The sequence below is a fragment of the Podarcis pityusensis genome, assembly GCF_964106645.2.
Source record: "Podarcis pityusensis genome assembly, chromosome: 7".
Taxonomy (NCBI): Eukaryota; Metazoa; Chordata; class Lepidosauria; order Squamata; family Lacertidae; genus Podarcis; species Podarcis pityusensis.
In genome coordinates, this window is record NC_138031.1 from 9,520,821 (window position 1) to 9,548,681 (window position 27,861).

A 27,861-nucleotide genomic window follows, 5' to 3' on the forward strand; every position below is an offset into this window, starting at 1 on the left:
ATTTTAATTAATAAGCAAATAGCTGTGAGACAATGAAGGGAGCTAGACAGGACTGATGGGAAAATAAGTCAAAGGCTGCAAAGGGCAAATGCATTACTCTGAGTTCCAAGCAAAGTCCAAGGACTTAACAATTCAAAACCCATTTATAGGATCCATATAAACACATTTTCCTATTCCTTGACCTTCATTATGGCCAAAGATCCTCTCCAATGATAAATGACAGTCGCTGCTGCCTTTCCTTCTAAGTCAACAAACAATTGATGGATGAGGCAGTGATGTCAGATCGATCCATCAGGCCATTCCTATTTTTAAACACATTCTAGCAAAAATGGATGACCAAACTTTTCAAGATCACCTGTGAGTACTCCCCTTGCTCTTTGCAAGCACCGTCTGACATGATCCCTGGATCCTAAACCACTTGGCTTAGTTAGGTCCTCCAAGCAGAAGTTTCCTAAGTGGAAGAGGAAAAACTCAGTATTAGGCCCAGCTAGTCATACCAGCATTTTTGCTTTTGTTGATACAAATGCTGGCCAAATGGCTGAATTTGCAACAAACAGGTTGTTCAGTCCAAAACAAGGATATGTTCAACCAGAATATTTATCAGGTGATGACTATAACTTCAAGTGATGACTGCTACTTTACTTTTCTGTGCTGATATCCTGCCTTTCCTTAAGTCAATTTACAACCCCCCTCAATAAATTAAGTTACAGGTTCATATAAACACTTGAACCATCAAGCGCTTATTAAAATGTAGCATTACACAATATGCAACAATAACTCGTTTAGGAGAACAGAACAATAAGAAGAAGAAGAAGAAGAAGAGTTTGGATTTGATATCCCGCCTTTCACTCCCTTTAAGGAGTCTCAAAGCGGCTAACATTCTCCTTTCCCTTCCTCCCCCACAACAAACACTCTGTGAGGTGAGTGGGGCTGAGAGACTTCAAAGAAGTGTGACTGGCCCAAGGTCACCCAGCAGCTGCATGTGGAGGAGCGGAGACCCGAACCCGGTTCCCCAGATTAGGAGACTACCGCTCTTAACCACTACACCACACTGGCTCTCAGAAGTTCATCTAATTCCAAACGCTTTAGTATTCATGGCTTTGATTGTAGGACTGATTTTAATACCACATTTGTTTTTTGTTTGAACTGTGAAGTGCATTGGAAGCTTTGATAGAGCAGAGCAATGGTCTATAAATTTTAAATAAACAAACATCAGAAATGCATATGTTGAAGCTGAATACCTCTCAGCTAAAATTGCCTTTGCACTGATTCTGCCCCAAACCTGCAAGGTCAGACACAGGCAGCCTTTTCATGACCTGTGAGAGTAAAGGGAACTTAGATAAAATCATGCAGGATGTCTCTGCATACCTGTTAGTCACCCATGGCAGTCCTATGTGCAGCCATCAGGAAGGTACAAGAATACTTGAGAAGAACCTTCTGGATCAGACCAGAGAGCCATCTTGTCCAACATACAGTCATACCTTGGTTCTCAAACGGCTTAGTTGACAAACAAATTGGCTCCCGAACACCCAAAACCCAGAAGTAAGTGTTCTGGTTTCCGAATGTTTTTTTGGAAGCCGAATGTCTGACATGGCTTCCGCTTGAGTGCAGGAGGCTCCTGCAGCCAATCGGAAGCCGCACCTTGGTTTTCAAATGGTTTTGGGAGTCGAACGGACTTCTGGAACATATTAAGTTTGAGAACCAAGACACCACTGTATCGCTTACCACAATGGCCAAATGTTCTCAGAAACATCTGAGAACCTCTCAAATGAGACATAGTGGCATAGCACGCTCTACTTCTCCCCAATAGCCAACCATTCAGTGTCAATACTGCCTCTGAATCTGAATCATTTAGTCATTGTGACTAAGAGCTAGTGATACATATATCCTCTAGCAATCTAAGTTCCTTTTAAAGTCAACTGGAACACAGGGACATAGGAAGCTGTCTTCTACCAAGTCAAGCCATTGGTGCATCTATCTTGCTCTCCAGGGTTTCAGGCAGGGAATCTTCCCCAGCCCTACGAGGACATGGTGGGGGTTGAACCTGGGACCTTCTGTACACAAAGAAGATGCTCTACCACTAAGCTATGACCTCTTCCCCATGCAAACTACAGGGCTCCCATCTCATGATTCAGCAGCACATTTGAAGCTAATGGGAGGAGGGAAATATTTTAGTTGCCAGCTGGAAACCCTGTCAGTGTTGGTTAAAAACCCTAGGACCCAAGTGGTCTGCTAGTTTAGGAGAAGGCATGATTCTGTGGCTGGGTGCATGTTCTGCATGCAGAAGGCCATAGGTTTCACCTGTGGCATCTCCCATTAAAATGATCTAAGATAGCAGGTAACAAGGAAGTTCTGGGTGCAAATCATAAGCTTGTTCACTGAGGAATAAGGACCAAATCCTTGGGGCCCAGCTCTTTTGGGAGGGAGGGGGCAGGCCCCACCAATGTTCAAAACAGGGACATTAGGTAATATGTTATAGTTAAGTCTAGAAGGAATCGAAAATGAGCAGCTGATGGGAAATGAAGATGAAGAAAATCAAACAAATCAAAGATAAAATGCTAAAATATTTTAAGTTTTTGAAATGTCATTTGAAAAGGTATGTAATATTGAGCAGCTAATAAGGGTGGAAATCGAAACATCAAGATGGCGGGGTGGAAGTCATTTTTAAATTTGCATTCAGTTTGAATTAATGTGATGTTAAATTGGTTAACGTTTTTGAAAAGCAATGAAAATTAATTGGCAAAAAGCAAAATAAAATCAGGGGGCAGAGAAGGGCAAGCATGGAGTTGAGAGCAGCATGGCTTCAGTGGCCAACAGCTCCTCCTCCTCCTGCTGCCGTGTAAGGAAAAGACAAGGGAAGTGGCCCCTGGCCAGTGGTGACAGCAGCAGGAGAAGGAAGAGGCCAAGTGCCAGAGAGGAGCCATACTGGATAGCTCAGTTGGTTAGAGCATGGTGCTGATAACACCAAGGCTGCAGGTTCAATCCCTTTTTGGGACAGCTACATATTCTCTTGGTTGTCTCACAGAGGACCTTGAGGTCCATGAATAACCATCGTTTAGAGGTCCCAGCCCCTAAGGAAGTCAGACTATCCTCCACCAGGGCCAGGGCCTTTTCAGTGATGGCTCCGACCTGGTCGGAGCACCCCTCCCCACAATCTCCCTTGCAAGCTGGTACCTCTGCACTGTGGTCAGGCCCTTCCCCAATCTTTGCTAGTTTTCATCCATGCATCAGATAGCCGTGGACTTTATTGGTTCCCTGGGTCACCTGACCATGCACTTAATTGGCAGCCACATGACTTCTAATGCTGTCTAAGTAGAATCTGTGAGTAACACAGCCCAACCTGGAGTTCCATCAGTAGATTTGTGGCATTTGAGATTTCAGAGGTAAACACCACCAGGATCATGTTTCCTGAAGCACAGGAGTGGGGAGACCTGAGGCCCATCAGATGTTGTCAGACTATGGCTCCCATCAGCCTTGACCACTGGCCATGCTGGGAGCTGGAGCTGATGGGAATAGAAACCCATCAACGTCTGCGGGGCCACAGGTCCCATATCCCCTGCCACAGCACGTCAGTCTGTAAGCCTTCACACACAGCAATAAAAAAGGTTTCACATTGCTTCTCACTCATTAGGCCTCTCCCGCCACACACTCCAGGGGCACGTAAAAAGTAACCTCAAGCAAGTCGAACATGACTTTAAAGAAGAAAGAGAATTTGTGCACAGTAAAAATGCTGGCTGTTTGTGCCAGGCTCTGAGATTAACAACCGAGGAGACTGGAAACCTCTCTTTATTGGTTGTACAAGTTCAGCCCAAACAACAAACACAACATTCCCAGAGGCTTTGTCTCAGTCTCATTCTGCCAGGAAACACCTCAAAGAACTTCTGCTGCAGAGGCCCAGCTCTGGCTGCCAACAGGGAAGCAACTTTTTATAAGCATGAGTAACATTTTATTATCACTACCCAGGGCGCAGAACCTCAGAGGGGTGCAATACTGTCTTTTGAGGGGCAGTGTTTCATACAGATTATTTTTTTGTTAAAACTTATAAATTTCTGATATTTCACTTTTAATATTGTTGTGAGTTTGGGGGCTGGGCTGGGCTGGGTTTTATGATGCCCGAATCCCTTCTAATCCCTTGGATCCAGTAAGGGTTAAAATCTTATGGAGGATTCAATTCTTAAAGTAGCCAGACCAGCATCTTGGTAATGGGCCTAAGTATAGTCATTAGTGGGACGCGGGTGGCGCTGTGGGTTAAACCACAGAGCCTAGGACTTGCTGATCAGGTGGTCGGCGGTTCGAATCCCGACGATGGGGTAAGCTACCGTTGCTCGGTCCCTGCTCCTGCCCACCTAGCAGTTCGAAAGCACGTCAAAGTGCAAGTAGATAAATAGGTACCACTCCGGCGGGAAGGGAAATGGCGTTTCCGTGCACTGCTCAGGTTCGCCAGAAGCAGCTTAGTCATGCTAGCCACATGACCCGGAAGCTGTACGCCGGCTCCCATGGCCAGTAAAGCGAGATGAGTGCTGCAACCCCAGAGTCGGCCATGACTGGACCTAATGGTCAGGGTTCCCTTTACCTTTACCTTTACAACTTCACTGGCATCCCTCAGTATTGTGAACAACACCGAACTTACCTTTTGTTGGTATCTTCATGAACTTACCTAAAAAGATAACAAAAGACTGAGTTCAGCATTTGAAAAATCTATTGAAACCAGACATCATAAGTTCATCTTAGGCTGGGTAGTTCGCAAGTTTCTGTGGCTTTGCACAAGGTTTTGTATTTTTCTCAGAAGATTGATAAAGAATATATAATTATTTTGGTAATTATTGTGTGTATAGTAGTCGCCAACGTGTTGCATGAGTGGTACTACTATAAATTCTGCAATCGAGCAGCAACTCTGGAGCCTGTTTGTGTCTCTGCGGTGCAGAGAAATGGGTTCTCCTCCGTCAATCATTTTGTGGCATGCTTCTCTAGCTGAGATGGTGGAGGACAATAATCTTAACAATTCTGTGTGAAGTATAATTAGTGGGTCCTCTTGGGATTTCTTAAGCTACACTCATCTATTCCATACATTCATTTGCTCGCTGTCTTTCAGCTACGTCATCTCAAAACTGATTTCTCCTTTCTTCCCAGAGAATAAAGCAGTTGCAAAGGAAATTTGAATTCCCCATACAATTTAAGAAAAACAATAACAGAACAACAACAACAAAATCCCAGGGAGATTATTTGAAGTCTGAAGAGCTAACTGGCATTCTAGGAAGCAGATTTGCCACCCCCCACATCGCCCCAACAATTTTATCTGCCCCTGTAGATGTATTTGCGGAAGATGGCATCCAGATAATAACGAGGAGCCTGGTGCTTGCAATCTTCTCCACAAAAAAACACTTTGAGACTTTATTAGTGAAATGATCCAGTGAGAAAGGAGAATGTAAAGTGCTAACCTGGCAATTATATTTTAAAGAAACCAACAGGTACACACCGGATAATTATAAGCTATCATCTATAAAGTTACAAGTGTCTAGCAGCAAAGAGATTGGGGCATAAAAGGAGAATGTCAGATCAGAATGTTCTTTTGCTAATTTCTGACAAAAACATAATGGCTTTAGCAAGCGTGATATTTCTAGAACTTCATTGTAACCATTAATATCTTGCGAGATCTATCTTTCCTTAATGTCAAGCTATTATTTTTTTTTAGGGGTGCCATTTACATTTTAAAGGGGACCTACCTACACAGTTCTGTTCAGGGCACACATACGTATACGTGTGTGTGTGTGTGTGTGTGTGTGTGTGTAGTTACTCTCTGCTCTTTACAGCAACAACTTCAAAGAGCTGCCACCTATCAGTGTTGACAACACTGATAGGTGGACGATGGGTTTGATTTTGCATAAGGCAGCTTTTGATAACCCCATGTTTCTGTGAATTTGCCAAAATGGTCCTCCTAGTGCTGTTGCTTCGATATGACGCACCCACTAATGGGAGAGGTAGTGATACCGGCTAGCTCCCTCTCCCTCCTCAGTGCTCCCCAGGAGTCAGTTCCAAAAGCTTAGGGGACCTCCAAGAACCAATTTTCAGGGAATCAGCAAAAACGGCCTCCTCAATTAGTGGACACCGTCCATGGGACCAAGAACACAAGTCTAAGGAGACAACTCAATGAGATGGACACAGCTGAGCATGTCACCTACTCAGTGCTTTTTTTCTTGAAATAAATGTTATGGGTCAAATGTTATTTTCATTTTGGCTCAAGAAAATCACGTTTTTATAGTTCAAATCAGGGAAAATAAATACAGTAAATGGACAAAAGTACAAAGATTCACAAAATGTTTAGCGGTATGCGTACACCTGCATCCTCCTAGGAAAAAAAGCATTGCACCTACTCATAACTATCAGCATTTGCCAGCGCAGCATTCAAAAAGTAGGAGGTTTTGCTGGTTTCCAGGCATTCACAAACTCAACTGGGATTGCCAATATTTACCTGTGGATATCAACACCACACACTCAAATGTCACAAATTCGTAAAAGAATTAAACCCTCCTCCGGAAGAATAACAGAAACACCTACACACACACATTTTTGGACATTCTCCCTAAACTGAAATATGTACCATTTAGTTTTTGCTCGGCTCCTGAAACGTTGCGCCTATAGAGGTGTGCTGTATAAAAGCAATACAATACATAGGTGAAGAAGAACGGCTCTGCATGGACAGCTTCTTCTGTTCCTCGGTGAGTGAAAGTATAACAGTCTTCTGAGGGGAAAAAATCCTGGACAGAAATCTGTAAAGCGTTGACTTGTAGATGAAGGAACTTTGTGGCCTTTGCGAAATTATATTCAAAGGAGAACAACGAGGGGGCTTCACCTACACTAATCTCCGTGGTTCCTCCAAACAAGATCTTGTCTTGAATCATAGTAATGAGTTTTTCTGAACAATATTGGAGTGGAGATTCTTATATAATGTATATCTCGGGGAATCTGGGTATACACAGGTAATGAATGTAATATAATTTTAATGAGAATTTCATTTTATGGTTCGGGATACGCAAAGACATAACTTCTCATAATGTAATTACCTTTGATTAATCAGTGGGAATTATTAACTTCACACAAAAGCTTGGCTTCCTCCTTCTTTCTTCCCTTCCCTCACCCTCCTCCTCGAATATGTAATGAAATCGCTCTTATTAGTTTGAGAATAGTAGGTGACAGAGAGAATGGAAGCATTAACGAATATATATTTTAAGGCTGTTCACTGGATTTATCTGAGGGCCAAAACAAAGTGGACATAATCAGAGGGTCTCCGATGTGCTAGCACAAACTGTGGCTGTCAGGGGGTTGGACATTAGGCAGGAAGGACAGCCAGCCAGGGTGAAAAACCATTCAAAAAATCCCCAGGGTGGGTCAACCTGAGGCTCCCTGGATCATTTTAGTTTGCCCTTTCCCAACCATATTCCAACTGAGTGACAGCCTTTGGTTTAACTGTACTCTGTAAATGTGGCTGCACCATATGTTTCGATTAAGAAATTCGGCGCATCTCGTTGGAGCAATTCAGGCCCTGCCAAATAACTATATACAGTCCTTTGCCCCAGCGGCGTAGCGTGGGTTGTCAGCACCCGGGGCAAGGCAAGTAATTTGCGCCCCCTAACCCCTAACCTGCCTGCCGCTGCCAGCTTCTTCTTGCTGCTGACTGGTCTGGTCTGGTGTGGTTCTCTCCCGCGCTCAGCGCTGCGCTGGGCGGCCGCTGCACTGTCCCTCCCCTAGATAGTCCCTCGCTCTCTCTCCGCACCGCACGCCTGGCACCCACCCCCTCCACAGTGGGCGGCGACCCAGCGGCTCGGATCGGATTCGCACAGCCAGCACTGCAGTGAGAGAGAGTGAGTGAGCCAGGTAGGGGCAGAGAGCTGCGAGTGCGAGCGCCCCCCCCAGATGTTGCGCCCAGTGTGGCCGGCCCCCCCCTGCACCCCCCACGCTACGCCACTGCTTTGCCCAACACACAGCAGGTTCCTTCTTGCTTGTAACTGGAGATACATCTGCAGAAATCTGTTTTTAATATCTGGATGCAGATGCTTTTTGTTTTTCTAAAGTAATCTGCATTCAACTTCAGGGAAATATTTGTTCTCGTACTGATGCAGCGAGCACAGAATTTCAGCCCAGCAAGACATAATTTTCTGTTTCCACAATTCTGTAGGTTTTTGTTTTTTTAATGGAAATGCCCATTGTTGCTTTAATTATGAGTACAGTACCAGAACAAGAGTTAACAATACCTGCAATATCAAACAAAAGCAAAAGAAACACACACGGTGTAATGAAAGCTATTTCATGTTTTCAGAATAAATGGGATTATTTATCTCATCACTCACTTGGTTTGGATTGCATCCAAACTAGTAATTAGAAATGAAGGAAGGAAATAAAAACCTAAATCACCTTAGGACCCCATCAATCACTGGATTTAGATTCTCACACAATTAAGCCCAAGCTAGATATGCAGAAAGAATTTTAAAACCAGACTTGAAAATGCCGATTTTCCCGCCCAAAAGCTACATATCCACCAACTCTTATTTTCACTGTGTTAGTTCTTCTCCCATGACTTCATAAGAAAGAGCCCTGCTAGATTGGGCCAAAGGCTCATCTAGTCTAGCAAGCCTATCTGAGGGGAACAGCACTTTCCCACCTGTGATTCCCAGAAATGGGAATTCAGAGACATACTTTCTCTGACACTTGAAATAGAATATAGCCTTATCATCCAGTTCTCTGTACACGTCTAATATATCCAGTTTGCAAAACCCAAAAGAGTAGCATTGCAAATGCACAAACGCCATATCCACCCTGTCCCTCAGCCCCATGGTCAACTAAGTCTGCACAATGGATGCATAAACATCTAACTGTAGCAGCTTCATTTCCCCCCAGCATTGGTCAGTGAAAACCTTTTGTACCTCATCCCACTTTCTTCCTTAATTAGTGCTCCAATTACTGGTTTCTTTGCAATGCAAGTCAACACATCATTAAATTATGAGTCTCCTGATGACTTGCAGGAGCAAATGTTGCAATGTGACCCTAACCCTCAGCTGTCTTCCCATTCATCCCCCCCCCCCCCAAGAATCTTACCATGTTCCTTTCATCTGCCCAGATTAATAGACACATCTTGATTATTCCTTTTGCAGTGTGGCAACCAGCCTACTGCTGGGAGTTGTCAGGACCTTGAGTTGGAACTGGGCAAGACCTCCTTATGAATTTGCTGTTGTTTAGTCGTTTAGTCGTGTCCGACTCTTCGTGACCCCATGGACCAGAGCACGCCAGGCACCCCTGTCTTCCACTGCCTACTGCAGTTTGGTCAAACTCATGCTGGTAGCTTCGAGAACACTATCCAACCATCTTGTCCTCTGTCGTCCCCTTCTCCTTGTGCCCTCCATCTTTCCCAACATCAGGGTCTTTTCCAGGGAATATTCTCTTCTCATGAAGTGGCCAAAGTATTGGAGCCTCAGCTTCAGGATCTGTCCTTCCAGTGAGCACTCAGGGCTGATTTCCTTCAGAATGGATAGGTTTGATCTTCTTGCAGTCCATGGGACTCTCAAGAGTCTCCCCCAGCACCATAATTCAAAACCATCAATTCTTCGGTGATCAGCCTTCTTTATGGTCCAGCTCTCATTTCCTTATGAATAGGACTCCACTATGGGCCCCAGCACCAAACAGATCCAGGAGGAGATGGGGTACTCCAGGACATCACTTCAGCCAGAGAACCAGGAGAACTTATGTACCCAGCTGGATACATAATCTCTCTGTTCTGGAGCTCCAAAACCACCACTAGATATTGAAGGAGGAGGTGGCAATCGGCCTGAGCCAATACTCAGTCCCACCAGTGCACCCCTTGCCTGGCAGCACAAAGCATCCTATATCAGAATCCTAATAATTAGAGGAAGCACGGTCATATGAAGGATCAGGGTTCCTCTAATAAACCAGGAAGTGGAGGATGTCCAGATGAGCATTCAGTTTTTGTTGGGGAGCTACTGGTGTGACAGTCTTCATAAGCCTGCTGGTAGTCTAGTTACTGTACCTTCAGGAAAATTTCTCTCCTACTCTGTATGAGGCTTCCTGGCTGCTGACAGTGCTGGACAGCTCCTCTGACCTCCTTGCATGGCTTGAATGGCCTATCATCCCACAGAGAAGTCAGGTTACTTTTACCATAGATTCATGGAGTTCGAAGGGACCCCGAGGATCATCTAGAGACTAGAGTCCAACCTCTCTGCAGTGCAGGAATATGCAGCTATCCCTCATGGGCACCTGAGACCTTCGTGTTAGCAGCATCACATCATAACCAACTGAGCTATTATTTGTTAAATTTGTATACAGTGGTACCTCGGGTTACATACGCTTCAGGTTACAGACTCCGCTAACCCAGAAATAGTGCTTCAGGTTAAGAACTTTGTTTCAGGGTAAGAACAGAAATTGTGCTCTGGCGGCGCGGCAGCAGCAGGAGGCCCCATTAGCTAAAGTGGTGCTTCAGGTTAAGAACAGTTTCAGGTTAAGAACGGACCTCCTGAATGAATTAAGTACTTAACCTGAGGTACCACTGTACTGCCCTTCATCCATAATTAATTAAGTGTGTGTGTAGACATCATAGGGATTTGGCAATGTGCCATTTGTGGGCATCCTTGTAAGAACATGGGGAAAAAAACTTCCTAAATCAGGCCAATGGCTCATCTAGTCCAGTATCCTGTTCTCACAGTGACCAGCTAGATGCTTATTTTTATTTTATTATTACATTTTATTAAGAGAATTTCATTTATAAAAAGAGTAAGGGGGAATGAAAGAAGAAGAAGAAAGTGAGAAAGAAAAGAAAAAAAATACTGTTACATGACCATGCATTGATATACAGATGTGTATATTATTCTAATACACATATAATTTTCACAGCATAAAAATATGAGATAAAAACAAAAGGCTGATCTATTGGGGCAAACATGGCACTGCCCCATCAACCTCAGTCAGCTTCCTCCTCAGTCTCACTATCACCCTTGTAGAACTGGGTGGAAGATGGGACAGAGACTAGACTTAGTTGGCACCACTTATCAATGGCGCTGGTTGACCTGCTCTTGGGCTTCCCATTTTCCACCCTGCCAGTTCCAAGGAGCACCAGGCAGTATTCGCTGCCCCAGCTGGCAGCCAAGATCTTAGGCAATGGCCGTTTTCCAGCTTAGCCTTTCAGCTGGAGATTCCAGGACCTGAACTTGGGACCTTCTGCATGAAAGAGCAGGAGCTCTACCATTGAGCTATAGCTCCTTTCCCGACAGGAGGGAACTGCAGAAAGACTAGACGAATAAGCCCTGTTGCATTAAAAGGTCAGAGTTATTAATCATGCCCTTGTCGGTTTCTGAGAGTTGTGTGTGTGTGTGTGTGTGTGTGTGTGTGTGTGTGTGTCTTCACACGCATGTGTGTGCAGCAGCCTACAGATCCAGATTTAATTTCAACTTTGATTTTACAGTCTATGCAAAAAAATAATTTTAAAAAGTTGCCTTCATCCTACACAACGGGTTTCACCATGATTATTATCCATCACCCCACCCCCATTCTTTCATCTTTAGGAAAAACCACTTAATTAATCAGCTATTTAAATAAATAAGATGTAGCAAGGCTGGGATACTGAATATTTCATTTGGAAAGTAGGTGCCGGAAGAAGCATGTTTAATTTAATCAGTATCAGGGTCAATGAGCATATGTTAATGTTAAATAGAGATTAATTGCCAGGCCTTCCTTATATGCTACCAACACTTATTCGACTCTGCTGAACGCGCTATTGGCCAGCAGGTAATGAATGGCTTGCTCGCATCATTATGCATGGTCTGCTTCAGCAATTTCTTGCATGGGTCCAATATACAAGCATGGATGGATGGAGAACAGCAGGGGTGATGAATCTGTCACTCTCCAGGACTCCAGTTCCCATGATCCATATCCCTCCCATTTACCAGATGCAGGTGCTGAACATATGGACTGAGTAAGGGAGAGGAGAAATAGGGTTCTGCTGAGCCCAAATTTTAATCTGTGGAAACCATCTTGTTTGTGAGTCATGGAAGGCCTGCTCCCTGCTTTCCAGGCCTTTTTCTACCTGGCCTGGGAGGGTGGAGCCCTGACTGACTCCATCCAACAGCTGAGGCCGCTGAAGAGGCCAGAGACCATCTTGGCTGTGAGATCTGCTCTCTGCCTCGCAGGCGTTTTTCCACCTGGCCCGGACTGTCTCCAGCTACAAAAGCTGAGACTGCTGAACAGACCTTGGGTTGGGGAATTGTTTAGAGGGCATTGTTGGGTTCAGGCAGAGGCTGTTGCCGTTATTAATATTAAGCTTTTTATCTTTAATGCAGATCTTATGTGGAAATTGTTTAATTTGGTTGTGTACTTTTGGCGTTTTATTTATTGTTCGTAACTACTTTTGTTATGTTTGTATTTTTTCATGCTGTAAGCTGCCTTGGGCATGGTTTGAATTATAGAAAGGTGGCATACAAATACAAACACACACACACACACACACACACACACACAAAGGGATCTGGATTTCTCTCAGGTCCCTTTACACCATTTCTTTTAAAGAAAACTGCAAATGGCCAGAAGACCTAACATAATGACATTCAAATCTGTTCCGGTCAGGTTTTCAGCTGTTTCCTACAATACCTAAAGGGACGCGGGTGGCGCTGTGGGTTAAACCACAGAGCCTAGGACTTGCCAATCAGAAGGTTGGCGGTTTGAATCCGCGCGACAGGGTGAGCTCCTGTTGCTCATTCCCTGCTCCTGCCATCCTAGCAGTTCAAAAGCACGTCAAAGTGCAAGTAGATAAATAGGTATCGCTCCAGTGGGAAGGTAAACGGCGTTTCCATGCGCTGCTCTGGTTTGCCAGAAGCAGCTTAGTCATGCTGGCCACATGACGCCGGCTCCCTCGGCCAGTAAAGCGAGATGAGCACTGCAACCCCAGAGTCGGCCACAAATGGACCTAATTGTCAGGGGTCCCTTTACCTTTACAATACCTAAAGAGGCTAAAATTGCCCGGTGACTCCCTTGCTTTTCTCTCACAGCTGCTTCCCTACTGAAAGACCTGACCTTCAGCAACATTTTTTTCAAAGGCCTGCTTAACCATTCCCATATTTTCAAAGCAATCTCTCTCTTTTTTTAACAACCGGAATCAAAATATCACTTGGGGGGAGTTGTGGGGAAAATTGTACTGTCCATCATGGCTGATGTAAGAGGCTTCACCTTAGTGACATGATTCAGAAGGGATTCTGCCTTTAAAAAGATACAAGGAAGCTGGAATATAAAGGAACAGAGTGAATTCCCATTTCTTAAATTCCACTTTAAAACTACCATCCCTCCCACATAATGGAGAGGTTCGACCTGGCTGCCCACTTCCAACACCGAAAGGGTTTTGGGAAATGGATGTTTTGTTTCCAATAAAGCTGTGCCTGGTGAGGTTTTAAATAAATCTGTCTTATGAGGTTATTGCCCTTTATCAATTGTGCAGGCATTTACATTATATAGCAGGTATCACCAGCCTTTTAAAATTAAGCAATGTATTTATTTCATTGAAACTATATACTGCTTGAGTGTGAAAAACCTCAAAGTGGTTTACAAAAAGAGTAAAGCAAAATTAGGAAAAAGTATGAAGACATTTTTAAAAAATGAAAAGCAGCAATAAACTGAATATGCACCAGGATTCTAGGTATCTGGGTAGGTTTGTCTAAAAGGAATTTTTTTTAATAGCAGGTATCAAAAGAATAAAGTGAGGGAACTTGCCTGATGTCAGTAGGCAGGGGTTTCTGAAGTGTAGGTGCCACAACACTAAAATACAAGTTTCTTACAATGGGTCCTGGCAAACCCCCCTGGCAGGGGGGAGGGAAAGAGATTTTCAGAGGTGAATATGTTCTTGAACTGCATACCCATTGTATGGATACTGACAATAGGACAACAAAAATAAATTTTATGTGCTCTAAAGGTGGCCAAGAAACTGATACTGATGAATTGGAAAAATAGAGATACGATTCGCCTTAATCAATGGCTTGGTGACATGACAACATTGTCTGTCCATACGTTGCCAGCTTATAGACGCAAACTTTCTTTGGATAAACACAGTGGTATTTGGAATGAGTTTACACAGAATACATTAGGTTATTGACAATTATATGTGTATTGGAATAATATAAAGGTAAAGGGACCCCTGACCATTAGGTCCAGTCGTGACCGACTCTGGGGTTGCGGCGCTCATCTCGCTTTATTGGCCAAGGGAGCCGGCGTACAGCTTCCGGGTCATGTGGCCAGCATGACTAAGCCGCTTCTGGCAAACCAGAGCAGCGCATGGAAACGCCGTTTACCTTCCCGCTGGAACGGTACCTATTTATCTACTTGCACTTTGACGTGCTCTCGAACTGCTAGGTTGGCAGGAGCAGGGACCGAGCAACGGTAGCTCACCCCGTCACGGGGATTCAAACCGCCGACCTTCTGATCAGCAAGTCCTAGGCTCTGTGGTTTAACCCACAGCGCCACCCGCGTCCCATTAGAATAATATACACATCTGTATATTAATGCATTCCTGCCAACCTAGCAGTTCGAAAGCACATCAAAGTGCAAGTAGATAAATAGGGACTGCTCCGGCAGGAAGGTAAACGGCGTATCTGTGTGCTGCTCTGGTTCGCCAGAAGCGGCTTAGTCATGCTGGCCACATGACCCAGAAGCTGTCTGCGGACAAACACCAGCTCCCTCGGCCTATAGAGTGAGATGAGTGTGCAACCCCAGAGTCGGTCACGACTGGACCTAATGGTCAGGGGTCCCTTTACCTTTACCTTTATATTAATGCATGGTAATGTAACAGTACTTTTACTTTTCTTTCTCACTTTCTTTTTCTTTCATTCCCCCCTTACTCTTTTTATAAATGAAATTCTCTTAATAAAATGTAATAATAAAATAAAAATAAGCATCTAGTTGGTCACTGTGAGAACAGGATACTGGACTAGATGAGCCTTTGGCCTGATTCAGAAAGTTTTCTTTTCATGTTCTTACAAGGATGCCCACAAATGGCACATTGCCAAATCTCTATGATGTCTACACACACAATTTACCATACACTATCTTAACAGAGATTAAAGGTTTGTTGGAGCCAATGAGGTGTAACCCTTCACACTCAGAGATGGAATTACTTCCAAGTAATCAATATTAATGTACTGGATGGAGGGAAATAGAAACACAAGGAGGGAGGGAAGGGGAGGGAAGCCGGGAAGCAAATCTGACTCCAGCCTGCCTGATTTATCAGACCCAACCACTTCCATGCAAATGCATCCGCTGGAAACTATTTACTAGGCTGACTGGAGACAAAGCAGAACGTCAAGGGGGGAATTCCTGTCACCGTATTCTCCCCAAGTCAGGATTAATTTGACACTCCACAGCCTGGAAACCAACATACGTAAGAGATTCTCTCTCTAAATTGCTACCGTCTCGCATCATGCTGAAACCCCCAAAATATATTCAAACCTGCCCCTAAATGCCCTAAATGCAAATGGGAAAGAACAATGAAGAATTGCTCTTCCTTAGCAGAATTTGGTACCAAGGCAGATGAGACAATGGATACACAGAGAGATGATGTCCTTCCCTGGTCTCTATTCCAGGTGTGCCCCCACTATCTAGCCACCTCTAAGACGTTTCTAAGCTGCCATTCATAGATATAAACCCTTGACAGCTAACAAGATAAAACAATGCAAAAATACAGCTGAACCAAAGCAGTTAAAATACCATCCATAATTTCCAAAGGTTGAATTTCTAAATATCTAGGAGTCCATCAAGCATACAGGAAAATTCTACCTTGTTTCCAGGGAATCCTTTTTTCCAAATGGATTGGCACTCAGCAGCCTGACTTTACTTTTATAAATAGGTATCTAAAATCCACTATAAATCACTGCTCTCTTCAAATAGGTCACCTCTGAAACTTCTTGCTATTCAGAGAAGTTGGGGCAGGGACAAACTGTCTCTTCACTGCAGAATTTGGTTAAGAGTTGCCCACTCAAATATTTGGTTTTGGATCCAACATTTGCATTTCTCACCCCTCCATACTTTCACACACAAAACCCACCTTTCAATACGCATGTTGAGATTTCCAGACACTGGTTTTCTCCAATTGTCTTCTTGATTGACTGATTGCTCAACCCTTATTGTCCTCTTGATTGTTTGAAAGGCAGACACAATGAATGCTTGTCACTGCCGGCTGCTGGTTTTCTCCAGTTGGATGACTGCGGATTTCATTCAATTGCATATGAAAGGTTGTCACCTTCTTTCGAGCTGCTTTGTTGTTTTGGGCAGATGCAACTGTTGCTCAAAAATAAACCCAGGAATATAGGAGGTAAGACCAGTGATGAGCACCAGAGAATAAAGCTGCATTTCTATATCTGCTTCCTCGGGAGTAAGACCAATTGAACTTGTGGTTCTGAATAGACAAGCATAAAGGTAAAGGTAAATAGACCCCTGACCATTAGGTCCAGTCGTCGCCGACTTTGGGGTTGCGGCGCTCATCTCGCTTTATTGGCCGAGGGAGCCGGCATACAGCTTCCGGGTCATGTGGCCAGCATGACTAAGCCGCTTCTGGCGAACCAGAGCAGCACACGGAAACGCCGTTTACCTTCCTGCCGGAGTGGTACCTATTTATCTACTTGCACTTTGACGTGCTTTCAAACTGCTAGGTTGGCAGGAGCAGGGACTGAGCAACGGGAGCTCACCCCGTCGTGGGGATTCGAACCGCCGACCTTCTGATCAGCAAGACCTAGGCTCTGTGGTTTAACCCACAGCACCACGCGTGTCCCCCAAGACATGCATAGCATTGCACTAAATAAGGAGAAATAATAAAGAAATAAGGGACACGGGTGGCACTGTGGCTTAAACCACACAGCCTAGGGCTTGACGATCAGAAAGTCGGCGGTTCGAATCCCTGCAATGGGGTGAGCTCCCGTTGCTCGGTCCCAGCTTCTGCCCACCTACCAGTTTGAAAGCACATCAAGTGCAAGTAGATAAATAGGTACCGCTCCGGCGGGAAGGTAAACAGTGTTTCCATGCGCTGCTCTGGTTTCGCCAGAAGCAGCTTAGTCATGCTGGCCACATGAGCTGTCTGCGGACAAACACCGGCTCCTTCGGCCTATAGAGAGAGATCAGCACGCAACCCCAGAGTCGTCCGCAACTGGACCTAACTGTCAGGGGTACCTTTACCTTTAATGGTATAGGAGTCATCTCATTGGAGAATATCTCGTTGCAAGCTGCTTTTGGATTATCAAGTGTTAAGGAGGGCATATTGAAACTTTTGGGTGAAAGAGACGGTTTTCATCATCTGGGGGTTCAAAATCAACAACAATTTGACTAAATGGATGACATAGCTAGAGCATTTATAGTATTGTTGTGCAATGACGACAGACTGAATGAGTTCCAAGATCTTTGCAAGAACCACTCTTGTTATCTAGCATATTTAGCAAAGTCTCTGGTTAGAAGGTTAATTGGGAAACATCTGATATCTTAGCATTAAATATGAACAGACGGGTGAAGGTCAAGTGGGGAAATCTTGGAAATCTCAGGTTATTAATCATGCAAGAATATGTTTGACTTGTCTTCCAAATACCTGTAGTGGTGGGTGAACTTCTTCCTGCACTTCAGAATGGGATTAGGTAAAATTATTCATCCCCACACCAAAGGAAAACCATCATTTTTATTCTGAGGCCATTATGAAGCTCATTCCTGTCATAGACCACATGATATTGTAGGAGTGCCATAAAAACCAAGCACAAACACCACATCACCCTGAAATGAGAACTCATATTGAGGTTGCAATGGACATGCATCTTGTACAATGGGAAGGACTTGCAATGGGACCTCTGTTGTGTCCCAGAATGCTACAAAGCAGTATATTGTTTTCTACCGGGGTCCTCCCCATGATCCCTCAGCTCTGTCACTTGCCCTCTCCCTGCCGCTGAACCCTTCCTCGACCACCTGCTCTTCCCCTCCTCATCTTCAGCCTCCTGCTCATGAGACGTTGTGTCTCGAGACGCTGCAAGCCCTAGAGCGGCCCTGGGAAGATCACCCCGGCCCTCGCCAAGTCAGTAGACGCAGCATGGCCTGGCATCCTGGATTGAGTTCAGGAGCCAGGGCAGCTTCTATAAATTTGGGATGTCTCGATTAAATCAGGACACTTGAGGGATCTGTTGTTGGCCAGGATTCTTGGGAAATCAGCCTGTAGAGGGTACTGGAGCGGCCAAAATGAGAAGTCGTTCGGCCTGGATTTAGTCCATGGGCTGGAGATTCCCATCTCTACCTTTATTCATAGAATCATAGAGTTGGAAGAGACCACAAGGGCCATCGAGTCCAACCCCCTGCCAAGCAGGAAACACCATCAGAACACTCCCGACATATGGCTGTCAAGCCTCTGCTTAAAGACCTCCAAAGAAGGAGACTCCACCACACTCCTTGGCAGCAAATTCCACTGTCGAACAGCTCTTACTGTCAGGAAGTTCTTCCTAATGTTTAGGTGGAATCTTCTTTCTTGTAGTTTGGATCCATTGCTCCGTGTCCGCTTCTCTGGAGCAGCAGAAAACAACCTTTCTCCCTCCTCTATGTGACATCCTTTTATATATTTGAACATGGCTATCATATCACCCCTTAACCTCCTCTTCTCCAAGCTAAACATGCCCAGCTCCCTTAGCCGTTCCTCATAAGGCATCGTTTCCAGGCCTTTGACCATTTTGTTTGCCCTCCTCTGGACCCGTTCCAGTTTGTCAGTGTCCTTCTTGAACTGCGGTGCCCAGAACTGGACACAGTACTCCAGGTGAGGTCTGACCAGAGCAGAATACAGTGGCACTATTACTTCCCTTGATCTAGATGCTATACTCCTATTGATGCGGCCCAGAATTGCATTGGCTTTTTTAGCTGCCGCGTCACACTGTTGGCTCATGTCAAGTTTGTGGTCAACCAAGACTCCTAGATCCTTTTCACATGTACTGCTCTCAAGCCAGGTGTCACCCATCTTGTATTTGTGCCTCTCATTTTTTTTTGCCCAAGTGCAATACTTTACATTTCTCCCTGTTAAAATTCATCTTGTTTGTTTTGGCCCAGTTCTCTAATCTGTCAAGGTCGTTTTGAAGTGTGATTCTGTCCTCTGGGGTGTTAGCCACCCCTCCCAGTTTGGTGTCATCTGCAAATTTGATCAGGATGCCCATGTGAGATAAACCGATGCTACATTTCCCCAGGTACCCAGGACACCGCTGTGTTAATGTAACAGAGTAACACTGAAGACTTGTCAAGAATCTTCCTCTTCCCCTCTTGCAGGTAGATGCGTGTAGGAAAGGACGGAAGGAGGGATGTTAGCCTCAGGGAGTCCTGGTAATATTCTGAATTGGTCCCTAACTTCCAAGGAGTTTGAACCAAATTCAAAATGGGATACGGTGCTTTTAAACTAGGAGGGCATGTTTACAACTACCCCCTTCTCTTCAAATTTCAAATATACCTTTGTTGTTTGCTGTGACTCTTCTGACATATACAGTGGACACTCAGGTTGTGAATGTGATCCGTGCAGGAGGCATGTTCGCAACCCACAGCACCACATCTGCGCACGCGTGGGTTGTGATTTGGCGCTTCTGCACATGTGTGACCACCAAAACCCGGAAGTAATTTGCTCCAGTACTTCCTGGTTTCTGTGCATCCGTAACCTGAAAAAATGCAACCTGAAGCATCTGCAACCCGAGGTATGACTATACTGCTAATGCAAACTGAGAATGTAACAGCAGCATCTCAACACATTTCTCTGGACTAGTGCCACAGCCCTGTCAGAGTCCTGTTGCCGAACAAACAGGGGCTAAGAATTGCCAAGGAACACTTACCTGAGAGCAGGCTCCACATCCGAAGGCAGAAAATCCAGATGATCACAGAGCAAAAGGGCCAGATGGAGAGCAGCAAGATAGGACCGGGAACCGCAGGCATTTTTTCCAGCATCTGACTGCTGACTCTGTTTAAGAAGCCAGAGCCAGCTGGTTCTCATCAGTGCCTTCTTCTGTCCCTGAAGGCTGATCATCTGCAGGTGGAGTCCTTCTGCCTTCTCCCCCTTCAGGCAGCTGTTCAGCCGGTGAAGCTGACTCCTGGCCCATGACAGCTAGGAAAAGGGGTTGCAAGACTGTAGCTGTGATCATAAGCATCCCTACAAAGAATAAGCTCCAGTGGGAATGTCTTCAGCATTATTATGGGATGGGGAACCTGTCCTGCTCTGCCACAACTGACATCTCCCTTATCTGGCAGTGGATGGGGTGGGGCTGCTGCCTGAGGCAGCTGCTTCACCCCGCCTTATGGGTGGGCAGGAACTGTATATAATACGAGGTGTGTGTTCATACACCCTGACTTGGGGTTTTTTAAAAATAAAATAAAATGAGTGGCATAGTGGAAAAAATCCCTCTGCTGTGTTTTAATCACCATCAACAGATGCACAGGGAAACATCTGAACACATATTCTTGAATGTCATTTTCTTCCATGCTCATCAAGGAAGCTAACATGTTTATAGGGCACTGCTAAGGTGACCGCTAATCCCATTATCGTTCCTGCTGCCCTCACAAACCTGCTTGCTAAAAAACTCTGATAATTTAGATAATCCCCTTAACAGCAGCTTTGAAGAAGCAGTGATTAGCTCACTTGCTAAACCAGATGTACACAGCCTACAGCAATATACAAAGAGTTAGGTGAAGAAACAGTTGCCTCTTCCAAATACTCGAGATCAGGTATGAAGAGCACCTGGCCTTCTAGTTGTTGCTGAACTACAACTCCCATCACCCCTGGCCATTGGCCACGCTTGCTGGGTTGATGGGAGTTGCAGTCCAATGACATCTGGAAAGCCAAAAATTCACTACGCCTGTGTTAGAACATCTCTGGCCTACTATCCTGAGCATATATTCCTGTGGCCTTCACTTCTTCTGCTCTACCATTCTCGGCCACCCAAAGTTCTCCTGATCACTTGAATGACTCCACCCATTATCCACTCTTCCTTTCTTATGCATGGTCCACCCTAGAACATCACTCAAAATCCATATCCCACCACAAAACCCACATTTTCCATGAAGCTTTTGGCTGAACTTCTTAGGGTGCTTCTGGACAAATGTCTATTATGGGATGCATGTTCCTCATGCATGTAAGCTTCTTGCAGCATGAAGATGGCATTGTTGTCATCAAAATACCCTGTGCCCCCTTGTCAGTAGACTCCTCCTAGACCAGTGTGACAAGGGAGGTGTCTCCTTCTGGGAAGAGAGCTACTCCCAGTATCTGACAGTGTGAAGGCAGACATGTCAGGGAGTGACTCTGCCAAGCCAGGAAAGCCTGGATAGCAAGGGGGGGGGGCAGAGAGAAGGGTCGAGCTTGCAGCTCCCATCATGGGGATGGATGAGGCAAGAGAACAAGCTGAGGAAGCCTGCCCCCCAAAATCATTGATAGCAAACTTCCCCCACTCGTGGCCCCTTCTTGGGTCCTTAACCTTCCATCTGCATTGTCCTGGCACAGCCAGTCCATGGCCTGCATCCCTAAGCCCACACCCAGCACTGTATTCCACGTGTGGCTTGCACGTATTCAATCTGGCCAGGGCAAAAACAGGACAACACAGAGGCCAGGAGCAACTGCCTCAACTGCCTCCTCACAATCATCATAATTGTAATATAAGAATAGTAACAGATGGGGCCAGGCCTCTTTGAAACAGCGCATATTAAGCCTATTGGTAGACTTTGGTCCACCCACACTCAGTGCCACAAGGCTATTTTCCAATATCAATAGATACTGGATATGATTCAAATATTGTGAATTTGATTGCCCTGTGTTAGAAGGAGAAGCTGGTGTTGAATGGAAAGAGGCTGCAGTTGAGTTGCCCTTAACTTGCAGAAATGTGGGCGGAAAGCAAACAAGTCTAGCACAGAAGGCCCTTCATGCAGGAAAACATGAGCATAAATTGCCCCATAGAGTACACAACTACAGATTGCGGAACTCCCTTCAGACCTTTTGCAAGTCCAGCTGAAAAGCGGGTATTGATTTCTGTTGTTATTGTGTCTGTTTTTTGGTTCTCTCAAAATCCCTCCAATATTTTGGCCCAGAAAAAACTGGCACAGCAACCTCCACACTTTGTTCCAAGTGCAGTTGAGCCCATACCACAAGCTATGCTCATTGTCAAGGGGGGGGGGTCATTGCAGCACAGCCATTGTCATGGTCCAGTTCATGGGTGATCGAAGTCCTGGCTGGGGACGTCGGGACCAGGGGCAAAATGGCAGGGTGGGAGCAGTAACGGGAGTCCAGAAGCCAGGAGTCAGAAAGCCAAAAGTCTGAGGGTCAGGAAGCAAGGAGTCACGAAGTATGGGGTCTGAGGGTCACGAAGCAAGGGGTCACGAAGTCAAGGGTCCAAGGATCAAGAAGCAAGGAGTCACAAAGTCAAGGGTCCAAGGATCAAGAAGCAAGGAATCACAAAGTCAAGGGTCCAAGGATCAAGAAGCAAGGAATCACAAAGTCAAGGGTCCAAGGATCAAGAAGCAAGGAATCACGAAGTCAGGGATCCAAGGATCAAGATGCAGGGAGTCACAAAGTCAGGGATCCGAGGATCAAGAAGCAAGGGGTCATGAAGTCAAGGGTCTGAGGATCAAGAAGCAAGGAGTCATGAAGTCAGGGGTCCGAGGATCAAGAAGCAAGGAGTCATGAAGTCAGGGGTTTGAGGATCAAGAAGCAGGGAGTCACGAAGTCAGGGGTCCGAGGACCAAGAAGCAAGGAGTCACGAAGTCAGGGGTCTGAGGATCAAGAAGCAAGGAGTCAAAAGCAGCAAGGCAGGGAACATGTTGCTGTGGCAAAGAGCCGAAGGGAAAATGCTGACCTTATATCCCTTCCCGGCTCTTGCCACCAGGTGCTGTGAGTTACCAATCGGCCTCACCTGTGTGGCCGTGCCTTGCCTCTCCAGAACAAACTTAGGAAGGCCCCAGTCCTGCAGAGTCCTATTGGTCACAGGGCCTGGCTCCTGCACACACACCTGACAGCCATGAACCAAAGGCAACGTCAAGAGCCGCAAAAGTTTGCCCTCCTGCTCTCCCCCACAGCAGAGTTTACTTCTTCCTTCTGGAAAACTTACATAGTGCTGCCACAGACAGGAACCACAGCATGGGATTCTCTGCCATGAGTCACAGAATCATAGAATTGTAGAGTTGGAAGGGACTCCAAGGGTCATCAAGTCCAACCCCTGGTGATGAAGGAATCTCAACTAAAGTATCCATGACAGATGGCCACCCAACCTCTGCTTGGAAACTTTCAAGGAAGGGGAGTCCATGACCTCTTGAGGGAGTCTATTCTCCTGATCTGGAGGGTAGGAATTGAATCAATGGATCAGAGTTACAAGAAAGGAGATTCCAACGAAACATCTGGAAGAACTTTCTGACAGTAAGAGCTGTTTGAGAGTGGAACAGACTCCCCCGGGAGGTTGTGGACCAGAGGAGCTCGTCCTACTCTCGAGTAGGACCCTGGCAGAGATACATGCCCGACTGGCATGTTCCCTCCCTCCTGGTCGATCGTTCGGGAGCTTCAAAAGCTTTCTTCAGCCCGAACATCACAGCGACTGATGCCAACAGACACCAGCACACTTAGGGATCCGCAGAGTCTTTGCAGCTTGCGTAACAGACCTCAGCAACTAAGCATTTTGGCTAATCTACTTTATTTACATATAAACACACACGCAGCACCGCAACATGGCTCCCTCTCTCTCTAGCATCAGACAGCAAAGAGAAAAAGAACAAAGGACAATAGTCACACTTCATGGAACACAGTAACGCAAACATCCTGTCTCCGTCACTTCCCACTCTGTGGAGTCAAAACATACACCATCATATGATAGACAAAAACCCCATGACTGCAATCATGGAGCAGGAATTCTAACAGTTCTGTCTTGTGTCCAAGATTGAGGAGGCCCATTGCACATGGTGCATGCGTGACGTCATGCGTGTGTGACATCGCATTGTTGGGAGGCGGCCAAGCACAGAGCCCACCCCATTTTGGCTTCCTCTCTTGTTCTCAGGAGGAACCAACCACTGAACTGTGGCATGCTTGGCTGTGCGCTTGGCCGCCTCCATGCCGTCATCATGGAGGGGGCAAAAGACACCTCCAGCCTTAGGAGCCGGGACACCTGCTAGACACCCTGGCTCTTACAGTGCGAAGAAGAAGCAGAAGCAGGAGAACGAAAGGTCGCTGGACTGGATCGAAACAGCCACAAACAAGCACACCAAAAGCAAAATGTTTATTCCATTATTATTACAATCATGATTCGGAGGGGGCTGTCTAAAAGCCCTGCTTTTGAAGCTAGTGTCCAACGGAGAGACTACCCACAGAGTTCTGTTCTGCATTTTCGGCAGATGAGATCAAGTTTGGACTCCTGATTCCCTTAGCCAGAGATAACCGTTAGCTGAATGGAACGGCGACATTGCAGGCTGTTGCAAGCCCAGTGCCGCGTGGCCCCGTGATCAGAGGGGTCTCAACTGGCATTTCTGCCCTGTGCCCTCGCCCCAGCTCCTCGCGTCCCCCTTGTTTGCTGGCTGCATTATTCCATCTCTGTATCTTATCATTCCACACTCCTGCTCGCCCGCTGAATTATTAATATTGTTTTTATGCTAAATGTCTTTGCTTCACACATAATTTGACCTTACTTACTGTGCAGTTAACTGTGCCGGCCCCTCAAGACATATTACTCATGCAGTTCTTTGCACAGCACACTTCTTTGTGTGGCTCGGCTTAGCGGACTCACCAGGTTCTTTGAGCAGAGTCGTATGCATGCTTTGTGATTAGTCGGATGGAATGATTGCCTCCTCGTTCATTAGGCCATCGGAAATTAAAAACGAAATGCATAAGGAGCATGAATGATAATGCACTAAGTTGGTGGGCTTGGGAAGATGTCACCTGAATCTGTTCTCTTGCTCCTCCTCAACTCCTGATGCAATTCCGAAGCAGAATTGTGTGGGGGTTTTTGGGGGGGAGGGGGGAAATTACTTAAGTTTAACAGGATGCATGGGTAAAATGCTGCACTGGGGCTGCATATCTGCATGGATTCCTTTGGACGTATCACAAGGGCCATTTATGTGTTTTGCTGTACACATACTTGTTGCATTTATTATGTGGCACCTTTTTCTCCAAGGAGTTCAAGGTGGTTCCCCCCCCCCCTCATTTAATCCCCATGATGATCCTGTGAGCAGTGGCAGACCTTGGTAATATGGTACCCTGTGCAAAGCCAAAAGTTGATGCCTCCCCCAGCTCAAAGCTGCTTTCCAGTGTGGTGCAGTAGACTCGTAATCTGGGGAACCGGGTTCGCTTCCCCGCTCCTCCACATGCAGCTGCTGGGTGACCTTGGGCTAGTCACACTTCTCTGAAGTCTCTCAGCCCCACTCACCTCTCAGAGTGTTTGTTGTCGGGGAGGAAGGGAAAGGAGAATGTTAGCCGCTTTGAGACTCCTTCGGGTAGTGATAAAGCAGGATATCAAATCCAAATTCTTCTTCTTCTTCTTATCTCAGATCAGACTCAAGTTCAATATTGTCTATAGCACAGCATTGGTGGTTCAGAGAAGTTGTCTTTAACCTGCATCAGTAGTAGGCGTATAGTAGTCTAGGTGAGGGTAGCTGATGGGTCTCAAACCCTCCGTGAGTTAGAGACTCTTCCCCTGCATGTGAAGACAGGCTCTGGTAGAAGAAGAAGAAGAAGAAGAAGAAGAAGAAGAAGAAGAAGAAGGAGGAGGAGGAGGAGGAGGAGGAGGAGGAGTAGTAGTTTGGATTTGATATCCTGCTTTATCACTACCCAAAGGAGTCTCAAAGCAGCTAACAATCTCCTTTCCCTTCCTCCCCCACAACAAGCACTCTGTGAGGTGAGTGAGGCTGAGAGACTCCAAAGAAGTGTGACTAGCCCAAGGTCACCCAGCAGCTGCAGGTGGAGGAGCAGAGACGCGAACCCTGTTCACCAGATTACGAGTCTTATCCACTACACCACACTGGCTCACTACACTACACCACAGTTGCCTCCTCTCCTTCCAGCAACTCCTGCAGCTAAGCTGGTGCCAAAGCTATTGCTTTCCTTTCCTTTGGACAACATCAGTGAGGCTGAGAGGTGGGGTCTTGTCATCTAGGCAGTCCAGGACCTCGATGCACATTCGTAGGCTTGCACCATCAGGAGGTCACTTCAGTGCTGCTAATAAAGCAGTTTGACTTCACTCCTGGAGGCATGCTTCACTGTCTCTCAAGACAGATGGGTGCTAACTATGGTACACAGACAGGAAGCAGGATTTCAGACCAGCGGCCTTTCACAGCCCAACCTGGAGAAACCAGAGATTGAACCTGGAACCTTCTGCACTCAAAACAGATGCTCTGTCCCTGAGCTACGTCCCTTCTCCTATCAATAATATTTTGTATAGCTGGTGAGGAGGAAGAGTCAATCAAAGTGGAGAGGCCTGGGCTAGATGAATCAATGGCTTGACCCAAGGAGGCTACCAGAAATATGTACAGTGGAACCTTGATTCTTGAATGGCTTAGTTGTCGAACAAATTGGCTCCCGAATGCCGAAAACCCGGAAATAAGTGTTCTGGTTTTCTAACGTTTTTCAGAAGTGGCTTCCGCTTGAGTGCAGAAAGCTCCTGCAGCCAATTGGAAGCTGTGCCTTGGTTTTCGAACCGTTTCAGGAATCGAACAGACTTCTGGAATGGATTATGTTCGAGAACCAAGGTTCCACTGTATCAGACGAAGTTTGCAGAATCCCACCCAAGAAGTCTGGCTGGCTGGCACATAATAAAATGAAATCTCAGTACCCATCATCAACTTCAGACACCCCTTAGTTAGGGGGGAGAGAAAAAACCCCTATTACAACCTTTCTGGCTGGCCAGTTTTCTAAAGCAATCAGGATTTGTTTAAACTATGTTATCTAGTCCCAACACTCATTTTACACAGCTTTTTCATGAAGGCTGCATGCGGTGCCCTTATCAGAATGGAATTCATTGCAGGGAATATAATAGACTTTATCCTAATGGCCACCTTTAGTGAAGTTTTGAATGTCTTAAATCTCAGCATATTAAATCCCCCCCACAACACACGCCCCACTCCAAAATCTCAGTCAACAAAGAGAGCTAAACATAAGGGAAGTGATTATCATCACAAGCTGAAAAATGCTCTCTTATTGAAACAAACAGAGGGAATATATTCAGCTCAATTAATTTTTAAATATCAGCTCTCTGTCAGCTGAGCACCAAGTTAAGGATGCTGGAATGTTGCTCCCCTCCAACCTTTCCCCAAAATGTCAGGTAGATTGCGTGTGTTTACGTGCGTGTATTGCAGTGTTTATAAAAAATAAAAGATGTATTAAGACAAGATCACCATCCACATTCAGCAAAAACAATTCCCTCTATCAGAACGTGTTGCAAAACCCAAAGTAGTGTTTACATTGGGGAGAATGGGGGACAGTTAGCAGGTTGGATCCGGACTTGCCCTTCTTTGAATGGGGGTAGAGATTTTGATCAATGTCCCCTACCCCAAACCACCTCCCACACTACTCCAGATGCTTCCTCAACCCTCTAGAGCAGTGATGGCCAAACCTGGCTCTCCAGCTGTTTTGGGACTACAGTTCCCATCATCCCTGACCTCTGGTCCTGTTAGATAGGAATGATGGGAGTTGTAGTCCCAAAACAGCTGGAGGGCCACGTTTAGCCATCACTGCTCTAGAGAACATTTCTGGAAGGTACAAAGGGCTGCTTGTGGAAGGCTGGATTACCAAAATTGCCTCCTCCTTTCCATGGGCGTGTTTCATGGTGTTGTAGCTCTGAGTCTCGTTGCCAAGCAAGCAGGGGCTAGGGATCTCCAATG

General features: G+C 45.8%; 1 long non-coding RNA gene across 4 annotated transcripts; it reads right to left on the reverse strand.

Moving 5' to 3' along the window:
• LOC308480949 lies at window positions 1–27,850 on the reverse strand. Of its 4 annotated transcripts, XR_013988345.1 has the most exons (7): window positions 27,770–27,850; window positions 24,680–25,698; window positions 19,860–20,128; window positions 17,609–17,724; window positions 16,082–16,314; window positions 4,631–4,657; window positions 1–451 (listed from the first exon to the last, which is right to left on the reverse strand). It is a non-coding gene; the product is annotated as an uncharacterized lncRNA (long non-coding RNA). The 4 variants fall into 4 exon arrangements; XR_013988343.1 differs by lacking the exon at window positions 17,609–17,724; XR_013988344.1 differs by lacking the exon at window positions 4,631–4,657.
• Between the last annotated feature and the right edge of the window lie 11 nt (window positions 27,851–27,861).